The following is a 12,551-nucleotide window of genomic DNA, read 5'->3' as shown; positions in this document are numbered from 1 at the left end:
GTAACTCTGAAACAACTAATGGAGAGGTGCACTAAGTTGCAGTGTGTGTGGTAGCGCCGAGTATTGTAACTGTGTAAGTGTTGGCTGACTGCAAAATACCCTCCACTTACTCTATCTGGAGAAATAGCCATATACTCTACCCCATCTGAGAGTTTAGAACGTTCAGTGAACTCTGCAGCAGCTTGTGAACGTGAATGAAAGTTTTCAAGGAAGAGAGAGAGCGAGTTCAGAGCAGATACGTGAACCTTCCCCTGTAAAAAGGATGAACGAATCTGAACCTTCCAGTATGGAAGAAGGAATGTAAATCATCGAAAATTATTGAAAGCGGAAGGAAGAGTATAATACGTGGTGGACGTAAGAGGGATAGTTGAAGGAATAAGTAAAGAGTCTTTGCCAGAGTTTGTAAGCGGAAACTAAAGGACAGAAGCAAATGTAGTCAATGATTAAATGAATCTTGCCGACATCTGTGATTATTCTGCGGGTATGAGGACCCTATATGTCAGTGGGATAAATTAAAAAAAGATCAAGGCAATGGACATTTCAAATCCTACGCAGATGAAATATTTACTCCTCTGTACAGGCTCTCGGCTGGGGACATTAAGTTGTTTCTAGACGTGAATATTGGCCATAATGATGAATCTTTAAGAACATTAAGAGTAACCTAGGAATATACTTGGTCTCCATTGTCTGAGAAGTGGCTGTTGGAAGTCAAGATAAGCAAGTGCAAGCAAGTAGGAAGGGCAAAGATCAGAAACGGATTACAAGCTCGGGGGTACATACACTGCAAAACTTACTCAAGGAAAGGGCTTCAGGATGAGCGTAGTACCTGCCATATTGTCCATCAGACAAATAACTGCTACAGCAGATACTCGTCTGGGAGATCCATGATTAGCTTTTAGGAATCTCAACAGAGAATCGTTTATATTATATTGGATGTATGTTGGAGTATGCAGCACCAGTATGGAACCCACACCAGAGATAACATACAAAATATTGATAGAGTAGACAGGAACAGGCGAGAAACAGGTACACGAGGGCACAGGTGAGTCTCAGGAATTTTAGAAATTGTTTCTTAACCTCAAAATGGTCAGGAAATGGAAAGGTATGAACATTTAAGTGGAAGAGGCATTATCAGTACCTGGCTTTACGAATAGGTATGGTAGGATTCACGAAGGCAGGAGAGTGAACCCGGGTGGGGCCAGGAGCTGGCACTCGACCCTCTGAAACAAATATAGATGAGTACACACACACACACTCACACACAGTCACGCCCACCTCTCAGTATGCAAATTTCCTTTTAAACTTTAAGAGATATTGGCGTAGGGAAGGTATCCATTACTCGACCATGAATCACCAGAGCTACGAAGGTTGAGGTGAAGCCTCACACCGTGCACACCATGTGGGATCCACTCAGTGCAAGCAATGAGGGATCTACTCAGCGTGCACACCATGTGGGATCCACTCAGCGTTCACACCATGTGGGATCCGCTCAGCGTGCACATCATGTGGGATCCACTCAGCGTTCACACCATATGGGATCTACTCAGCGTGCACACCATGTAGGAGCTGCTCAGCGTGCACACCATGTGGGATCCACTCAGCGTGCACACCATGTGGGATCTCAGCGTGCACACCATGTAGGATCTGCTCAACGTGCACACCATGTAGAATCTACTCAGCGTGCACACCATGTAGGATCTACTCAGCGTGCACACCATGTAGGATCTGCTCAGCGTGCACACCATGTGGGATCCGCTCAGCGTGCACACCATGTGGGATCCGCTCAGCGTGCACACCATGTGGGATCTACTCAGCGTGCACACCATGTAGGATCTGCTCAACCTGCACACCATGTAGGATCTACTCAGCGTGCACACCATGTAGGATCTACTCAGCGTGCACACCATGTAGGATCTGCTCAGCGTGCACACCATGTGGGATCCACTCAGCGTGCACACCATGTGGGATCCGCTCAGCGTGCACACCATGTGGGATCCACTCAGCGTGCACACCATGTGGGATCCACTCAGCGTGCACACCATGTGGGATCCACTCAGCATGCACACCATGTGGGATCCACTCAGCGTGCACACCATGTGGGATCCACTCAGCGTGCACACCATGTGGGATCCACTCAGCGTGCACACCATGTGGGATCCACTCAGCGTGCACACCATGTGGGATCTACCGAGCATGCAAGCCATGTGGGATCTACTCAGCATGCACACCATGTGGGATCTACTCAGCATGCACACCATGTGGGATCTACTCAGCATGCACACCATGTGGGATCCACTCAGCATGCACACCATGTGGGATCCACTCAGCGTGCACACCGTGTGGGATCCACTCAGCGTGCACACCATGTGGGATCCAATCAGTGTGCACGCCATGTGGGATCTACTCAGCATGCACACCATGTGGGATCTACTCAGCATGCACACCATGTGGGATCTACTCAGCATGCACACCATGTGGGATCCACTCAGCGTGCACACCATGTGGGATCCAGTCAGCGTGCACACCATGTGGGATCCACTCAGCGTGCACACCATGTGGGATCCACTCAGTGTGCACACCATGTGGGATCCACTCAGTGTGCACACCATGTGGGATCTACTCAGCATGCACACCATGTGGGATCTACTCAGCATGCACACCATGTGGGATCCACTCAGCATGCACACCATGTGGGATCCACTCAGCGTGCACACCGTGTGGGATCCACTCAGCGTGCACACCATGTGGGATCCAATCAGTGTGCACGCCATGTGGGATCTACTCAGCATGCACACCATGTGGGATCCGCTCAGCGTGCACACCATGTGGGATCCACTCAGCGTGCACACCATGTGGGATCCACTCAGCGTGCACACCATGTGGGATCCACTCAGCATGCACACCATGTGGGATCCACTCAGCGTGCACACCATGTGGGATCCACTCAGCGTGCACACCATGTGGGATCCACTCAGCGTGCACACCATGTGGGATCCACTCAGCGTGCACACCATGTGGGATCTACCGAGCATGCAAGCCATGTGGGATCTACTCAGCATGCACACCATGTGGGATCTACTCAGCATGCACACCATGTGGGATCTACTCAGCATGCACACCATGTGGGATCCACTCAGCATGCACACCATGTGGGATCCACTCAGCGTGCACACCGTGTGGGATCCACTCAGTGTGCACACCATGTGGGATCCAATCAGTGTGCACGCCATGTGGGATCTACTCAGCATGCACACCATGTGGGATCTACTCAGCATGCACACCATGTGGGATCTACTCAGCATACACACCATGTGGGATCCACTCAGCGTGCACACCATGTGGGATCCACTCAGCGTGCACACCGTGTGGGATCCACTCAGCGTGCACACCATGTGGGATCCACTCAGTGTGCACACCATGTGGGATCCACCCAGCATGCACGCCATGTGGGATCTACTCAGCATGCACACCATGTGGGATCTACTCAGCATGCACACCATGTGGGATCTACTCAGCATGCACACCATGTGGGATCCACTCAGCATGCACACCATGTGGGATCCACCCAGCATGCATGCCATGTGGGATCTACTCAGCATGCACACCATGTGGGATCCACTCAGCATGCACACCATGTAGGATCTACTCAGCGTGCACACCATGTGGGATCCACTCAGCGTGCACACCATGTGGGATCCACTCAGCGTGCACACCATGTGGGATCTACTCAGCATGCACACCATGTGGGATCTACTCAGCATGCACACCATGTGGGATCTACTCAGCATGCACACCATGTGGGATCCACTCAGCATGCACACCATGTGGGATCCACTCAGCATGCACACCATGTGGGATCTACTCAGCCTCACACCGTGCACACCATTGTATGTAATCTATTGATAGATGGCGTAACTTTCGTGATGCTGGTTGAGAATTATTATTATTATTATTATAAATAAAGCAAGATGAGATATATAGTCAAGACTTACACCTGCTGTCCCTGTTCACCCAGCAGTAAACAGGTACTGGGTGTTAGTGGACTCTTGTGAGTGGCATCCTGGGGAAGGACTTAGGATCTCACTGGGAAAAAAAGTCAAACTAGGTGGCTTTCCTTGGTTATCCTGGGTTAATAAGCTTCCAGGGTTGACTAACAAAGCTCAAACAGGCAGATAATACTGTTGTATATAAACGCTCCTCTGTGAAGGAATATGACAAAAAAAAAAAAACATAACTAGCAAGTGCAGTGGTGACGTGTACTTAGCTCTGTGAAGACTTGTTTGTGTGCTCTCTGTGAATCTGAACCAGGATGCCCTCTCTTGAGCAACTTTACCAGCAGCTGAGAGAATAGCTCAGAGTTGCTAAGATGGAGATACGGCAATTAACGGAGGAGAACAAGAGGATTCGTAGTAATCCTTCTGTTGTGAGTCCCCAGGTTAAGAGGGGAGCTTGGTCAGTGGCCGGGCAACATGGAACCAAGCTGAAGATCAAGAAAATGGTTGGAGAGGCAGAAACAACGAGAAACCAGAAGACTTCCGTGGAAACTTCCAACCCTTTCTCGGTGCTACCTGACCAATGTGAGTGTTCTACTGGGAATGCCACAACGAGCACCGAAGAAGCATTGGCAGACGTGAGTAAGACATCCCTAGAAACCCCAACGAAGACCATCGAGAACGTCTTGACGAATTCTACAAGTGGTGTAATGCTACCTGGCGAATGTGAGTCGACTACTCGGAGCATCACGACGGACGACGCCAAGGAAGGTAAAAACATTGTTGTTGTTGGGGATAGCCAGATTAGGTACATGGATAGGGCATTCTGCTTGAAGGATAGGAGTAGGAGGCAGAGAGTGTGTTTTCCTGGGGCTGGGATGAAGGATATTGTTAGCCGTCTGGATGACATCATGAGACGTAATGGGTGCAATCCTATTATCTGTCTCAGTGCTGAAGGCAACGATGTTGGCAGACGTAGGAGTGAGGACCTGATTAGCAGGTATAGGTCAGCAATAGAGATAATTAGGAGGAAGGGTGGGAAACCTGTCATATGTGGCATTTTGCCAAGGAGAGGAGTTGGAAATGAATGGTTGTCCAGAGCAATTGGTGTCAATTGCTGGCTGGACAAATACTGTAAGGAAAATGCGGTAACATTCATTGACAACTGGGACCTCTTCTATGGCAGAAATGACATGTATGCCAGGGATGGGGTTCACTTATCTAGGTGTGGGGTGGGAGCACTGGCCAACGCAGTGGAGGGAGCTGTTAGGTCTTTAAACTAGGAATAGTTAGTGGTATGGGTTTTGGCGGGAAAACTGTGAAGTCGCAGGGTAGTAATATGAGTACTAGGAGAACTAGTAATAGGCAAAATGAGGTGGATATTGGAAAGCCAGTGGCACTAATTGACAAGGACAGTAATAGGTTTAGTGGAATAACAGAAAGGAGCAGGAAGGGTAAAGAGAGAGGAGGGTCTTTAAATATTTATTACACAAATAGTCGCAGTGCTAGGAATAAGATGGACGAGTTGAGACTAGTTGCTAGTGCAGGTAACATAGATATATTTGCCATTACTGAGACGTGGTTTAATTCAAAAAGTCGGGACATGCCTGCAGAATGTCACATTCAGGGTTTTAAATTCTTCCAAGTAGATAGAAGTATCGGGAAGGGGGGTGGCGTGGCATTGTATGTCCGAGATCGCTTGAACTGTTGCATAAAAACGGGTATTAAGTCTGAAGTAACACATACAGAGTCTGTTTGGATAGAATTTTCAGAGGGGCATGAAAAATTAATTTTAGGTGTGATATACTGTCCCCCAAATTTAGATAGGGACCAGGGGAGACTACTATGGGAGGAAATTGTTAGGGCCACAAGGCACGATAATGTAGTAATTCTAGGAGACTTTAACTTTAGACATATTGATTGGAATTTCTTGACTGGGAATTTAGAATCATACGACTTCTTAGAAGTAGTTCAGGATTGTTTTTTGAAGCAGTTTGTGACAGAACCTACAAGGGGTAATAACCTGCTTGACTTAGTTCTGGCAAACAATGAATCCCTTGTTAATAATTTAGAAGTTTCAGAGGAACTGGGTGCTAGCGACCACAAATCAATTACATTTAGAATTGAATGGAAGTATGATAGTAGGGATAACTCAGTAACAGTCCCAGATTTTCGCTTAGCAAATTACGATGGGCTTAGAGAACACTTATCATCTGTTGACTGGGGTAACGAAGAGAGCTATCAATATGACAGTTTTCTGAGCACAATACATGCTGCTCAAAGAACGTTTATCCCTTATAAGGAAATTAGATCAAATAGAAATGACCCAAAATGGATGAATAATAGGCTCAAATATCTACTAGGGCATAAGAAAGGAATTTATAGGCGTATCAAAAGAGGCGAGGGCCATCTTATGAATCAGTATATTAACATTAAGAGGGACATTAAAAAGGCGATAAGAAAAGCTAAAAGGGACTATGAAATTAAAGTTGCTAGGGATTCTAAAACTAACCCAAAAAGTTTTTTCCAGGTCTATAGAACAAAAGTCGGAGGTAAGATAGGTCCCCTTAAAAATAACTATGGGCATCTTACTGACAAAGAGAATGAAATGTGCTCGATTTTAAATAATTATTTTCTCTCGGTTTTTACACAGGAAGACACTAATAATATTCCGGTAATTAATTTTTATAGTGGATCAGAAGAAGATAAATTATGTAACATCACAGTCACTAGTGAAATGGTTGTGAAGCAGATAGACCGACTGAAGCAAAATAAGTCACCGGGTCCTGATGAGGTTTTTTCAAGGGTTCTAAAGGAATGCAAAATGGAAGTCTGTGAACCATTAACTAATATTTTTAATTTATCTCTTCAAACAGGTGTAGTGTCTGATATGTGGAAGATGGCTAATGTAATTCCTATTTTTAAAACAGGGGACAAGTCATTACCGTCAAATTACCGCCCAATAAGACTGACCTCAATTGTAGGCAAATTACTAGAGTCAATTATAGCTCAGATTATAAGAAGCCATCTCGATAAGCATAGCTTGATTAATGATACTCAGCATGGATTCACAAGAGGCCGGTCTTGTCTAATTTATTAACTTTCTTCAGTGAAGCTTTTGAGGCTGTTGACCACGATAAAGAATTTGATATTATTTACTTAGATTTTAGTAAGGCATTTGATAGAGTTCCGCACCAAAGACTGTTGAAGAAAGTAGCAGCTCATGGCATTGGGGGAAGGGTGCTCTCGTGGATCGAATCATGGCTCACAGACAGGAAGCAAAGAGTGTCCATAAATGGGGTTAAATCCGAGTGGGGATCAGTAACAATTGGCGTTCCACAGGGATCAGTTTTGGGCCCGTTGTTGTTTATAATATATATCAATGATCTTGATGAAGGAATTACTAGTGATATGAGCAAATTCGCCGATGACACGAAGATAGGTAGGATAATTGATTCAAACGTAGATGTTAGGGAACTTCAGGAGGATTTAGACAAACTCTACTCTTGGTCAGAAAAGTGGCAGATGCAGTTCAATGTAGATAAATGCAAGGTTCTGAAGCTCGGGAGTGTCCATAACCCTAGCACTTATAAGTTAAATAATGTAGAACTTAGCCATACAGATTGCGAAAAGGACTTGGGGGTTATGGTAAGCAGCAACCTTAAACCAAGATAGCAATACCTAAGCGTACGTAATAAGGCAAATATTATTATTATTATTATTATAATCAAGGGGGAAGCGCTAAACCCGGAGGATTATACAGCGCCTGGGGGGGGATGTGGAAGGCATTCAGGCTTAATTCGGGGAACTGGAGCACAGATCCAATTCCCTAAATCAAGAGCCCCTCACCAACATCAAGGAACCTTCCTTGAGGGGAATAAGGCAAATAGATTACTGGGATTTATATCAAGAAGTGTAAGCAACAGAAGTCCAGAGGTCATACTGCAGCTTTATACATCATTAGTAAGGCCTCACCTAGATTATGCAGCTCAATTCTGGTCTCCATATTACAGAATGGACATAAATTCGTTAGAAAACATTCAGCGTAGGATGACTAAATTAATATATAGCATTAGAAATCTTCCTTATGAAGAAAGATTGAAGACTCTTAAGTTACATTCACTTGTTAGACGAAGAATGAGGGGAGACCTGATCGAAGTGTATAAGTGAAAGATAGCTATTAATAAAGGGGATATTAACAAGGTCTTGAGGATATCTCTCCAAGAGAGAACCCGCAGTAATGGATTTAAATTAGATAAGTTTAGATTTAGAAAGGACATAGGAAAGCATTGGTTTGGAAATAGGGTAGTTGATGAGTGGAACAGTCTACCTAGTTGGGTTATTGAGGCTAGGACTTTGGGTAGTTTCAAATTTAGGTTGGATAAGTACATGAGTGGGAGGGGTTGGATTTGAGTGGGACTTGCACATCAGAGCTTATTTCTTGGGAAGCATTGAAAATTGGGTTGGTCAAATGCTTGTTAGTGGGATTAATTGTAAAGGACCTGCCTAGTATGGGCCAACAGGCCTCCTGCAGTGTTCCTCCTTTCTTATGTTCTTATTACTATAATCAGATAAAGCGCTAAACCTACAAGGGTCATGCAGCTAGCAAAATCTAGATTTCGTTCTCACTGCTGCTCAGATTAAAATTCATTTAAAATTATGCAAGAGATACAATAATTAGAAAGCCCGTAGGATGCACAGTATTTTGGGCAAACATAATTATTAGTCATAACTAAGCGCTGAACTCACATGGGCCATACAGCGCTGGTGGGCAAACTTAGACTAGCATTAAGACCTTTTCTTTTTTAAATCGTTTTGATAAATTAAAAAAAAAAAAACAGGGGCCACTCCTGTCTAGTACCAGTCATGTTGTGGATTTTTATTATAATCAAAATCAAGCGCTAAACCCACAAGGGTCATACAACACTGCATGGATCTTTAAATCTTTGTGGGTTTATGTTTGATCATGCGAGGGTTCCATGTTGGTGTCACATGCTTCGTGCATAGCATGTGTATATTCTTAGGTTAGTCTTCCACATGCCACCGAAATTAAATGGTTAACATGGGCTTCTGGAGATATACTTAAGTGCTATGTTTACCCTTAGGTCTTTCTCCTTGTATTCTCTCTGCAGCGTCACATCTCCCAGGTTGTGTTCTACGTCCAGTCTTCTCACTCCATGTGTGATGTTGATAGGATCTCACAGCATCTATTGCTGATAGATAATTTAACTTTAGTGTGTGTGGTGCTGATAGATTGGTTTATTCACTGGTAAAGTGCTAAATCCATATTATTATTATTATTATAATAAAAAAGAAGCGCTAAGCCACAAGGGCTCTACAGCGCTGCAGGGTAGGGAAGGAAGCGAGGGTATTGGATGGCAGAAGGGAGGGGGGGATGATCAGTAGGTTACAGAAAACAGCGGGGCAGGGGATAGTACGGGGGTAGAGGGTAGCAAGAGATTGAAGTAGAAAGGGCTGAAGGTATCAGAATTTGTGAAGTCAGTTGTTGTCAAAAATTCAATGAGAGAGTCCGGATGAAAGGTGGGTCCATCAGCGAGAAGGGAAGGTAAAGAGAGAGCAGTGGAGCGAAGGCGACGACGAAGGTAAATTCTGCGTGCTCGTTGATAAAGTGGGCAGTCCAACAGAATGTGGCTGACTGATAATGGAGCTTGGCATTTCTCACAGAGAGGAGCAGGGCGCCTCTCCATGAGATATCCACGAGTAAGACAAGTATGGCCAATGCTAAATCCATAGGAATCATGATACAAGAAATAATAAGTAATAAGGCTTGATCCAAGAAAATTAAAATAATCACAACAAAGCGCTAAACCCATGATAAGAGATAACATTTTGTTCGGATTTTTAACCCCAAAGGGTTAGCCACTCTAGATAACCCAAGAAAGGTAGTGCATCATCGTGGGACTGTCTAATTTCCATTGGGGACCTCAATCTTATTCCCCCAGGATGCGACCCACACCAGTTGACTAACACCCAGGTACCTACTTACTCCCTAGGTGAATGGGAACAGTAGGTGTAAGGAAACATGCCCAATGTTTCCACCCTTGCCAGGGATTGAATCACAGACACTCTGTGTGTGAGGCAAGAGCATTGCCGACCAGGCCATGGGATACCAAGAAAAGGATAGCTCCAATTCCTTTCAAGAGCCCTTCAACATTAAGACACCTTATCTCCCCTGAAGGTTTATTTGCAGATACAGTCATATATTCGCTACTCTATAATATTCACATAAAAACTCTCAACCTGTATAGATCATACAATGCCAGAGGTTGTATGTTAATGGAGAAGTACTAAACCCATATGGGTCATACAGCACCTGGGAAATGGGAAGCAGTTAGGTTTGATCCAAGGGAAGGGTAGATCTAATTCCTTAGATTACATGCATAGGAAGTGCTAAACCTGTAAAGTTATACAGTACCAGGAAATGGGAAGTAATTAGGTTGAAGCCAGGGAAAAAAAATAGTTACTCTGAGCAAGACCCTTCAACTATATCACAGCAACCCACTTTGAAGAAACTAGTGGGCAGTATAGTCTCCCTTATCCTGCCTCGGTTTAAGAGGAGAGTACAAGCTTGTGAGTAGAAAGCAAATATATACTCCAGGGGAGACGAAACAAAAAAATTACACTAAAATGGTCGGTAAACTTTTCACAGAATATCACCTCCACCACTAATGCAACCAGAAATAACTTTCCAGGGATGACTCCACCGTAATTAATTGTAAAAAACTTGCCAAACAGACCATCAATGGTCCCAACATCGTTCTATTATTAATCATGGCTGAAGAACTGGAATAAATATAGTGGATGTGCAGACAACCTCCAGTAGTACTTCCACCACTGCTAATGGACAGGAAGCTTTAGGAACTCAAAGCTAAAAAACCCTTTCCATCATAACTGTTAGCAAAATTTAAATAAAAGGCAAATATTTTGACTATTTAGGCAAACATCCATAAGAATGAGTATGTTTGCCTAGCTAAGGAAAGGAGACATATTGCCTCTTCTAAACAACTGTTGCAGTGACCCAAAATTAATGTAATTACTAGCAACTGGTAAGACAAAGTATGAACTTGGGAATACAGATTGGATTTAGATTTGTGGATTCAGTCTTTTCACTAATCATGAAGTGTTTGCAAGAGAGGTCATTGTATGCAAGGCTGGCAGATTATTATTATTATTATTATTGAAATCAGAACTCAACGTTAAACCTACAAGGGTCAGGTTGGCAGATAGTTGGGAAAGTAAAACAGATGCAAAAAATTGTGTGGACAGAAAATGATAAAGGAGCATTCATGAACTGATTGAAAAAGTGTATGAAAGAGGTAGGAGTATGATCATCCAGCAGGCCTAAGCAAGAGTTTATTAAAATGATTACAGGAAGTGATTCATGAGCATTGACATGCTTTTTTGGAGATATTGTACATTTTTTGGCAGGGAAATACCCTGATGCACATCTGCAAGTCATGTAATAACCCTATCAGTGGCACCACTGACCTATATTATGGAGCAAATAGGGTATTATTATTATTATTATTATAATCAAAAAGAAGCGCTAAGCCACAAGGGCTATACAGCGCTGCAGGGTAGGGAAGGAAGCGAGGGTATTGGATGGCAGAAGGGAGGAGGGATGATCAGCAGGTTACAGAAAACAGCGGGGCAGGGGATAGTACGGGGGTAGAGGGTAGCAAGAGATTGAAGTAGAAAGGGCTGAAGGTATCAGAATTTGTGAAGTAAGTCAGTTGTTGTCAAAAAGTCAATGAGAGAGTCCGGATGAAAGGTGGGTCCATCAGCGAGAAGGGAAGGTAAAGAGAGAGCAGCGGAGCGAAGACGACGACAGAGGTAAATTCTGCGTGCTCGTTGATAAAGTGGGCAGTCCAACAGAATGTGGCTGACTGATAATGGAGCTTGGCAATTCTCACAGAGAGGAGCAAGACGCCTCTCCATGAGATATCCATGAGTAAGACGAGTATGGCCAATGCGAAGACGGGAGAGAGTAGTCTCCCAACCTCGACACTGGTGATAAGAAGACGGCCAGTAACCTATACTCGGTTTAATAGATTGAAGTTTGTTGCCGAGCATAGTAGACCAACGTTGTTGCCAACGGGTGTGAAGGTGGGAAGATATTGCAGCAAAATAGTCCGTAAATGGAATACCTCTATAAGAAACTGGTAGGTCATGTACTGCTGACCGCGCAGCAGTGTCTGCCTGTTCATTGCCCTGTACGTCAACATGACCAGGGACCCAACAAAAAACAATATCTTTATGCTTGGTAAAGATGCGGCGTAGCCAAAGTTGGATACGGAGGACTAAGGGGTGAGGTGTATCAAATTTTTGTATAGCCTGTAAAGCACTAAGGGAGTCTGAGACAACCACAAATGATGACACAGGCATAGATGCAATACGGATAAGTGCTGTAAGGATGGCATATAATTCAGCAGTAAAAATACTAGCCGAAGATAGTAAATGCCCTTGTACGACGCTGTCCGGAAACACTGCTGCGAATCCTACGCCGTCAGAAGACTTAGAGCCATCTGTGTACACAGC

Source organism: Cherax quadricarinatus, chromosome 30, assembly GCF_038502225.1.
Source record: "Cherax quadricarinatus isolate ZL_2023a chromosome 30, ASM3850222v1, whole genome shotgun sequence".
In the NCBI taxonomy this organism is placed as follows: domain Eukaryota; kingdom Metazoa; phylum Arthropoda; class Malacostraca; order Decapoda; family Parastacidae; genus Cherax; species Cherax quadricarinatus.
Note: the sequence above shows the minus strand (reverse complement) of the source record.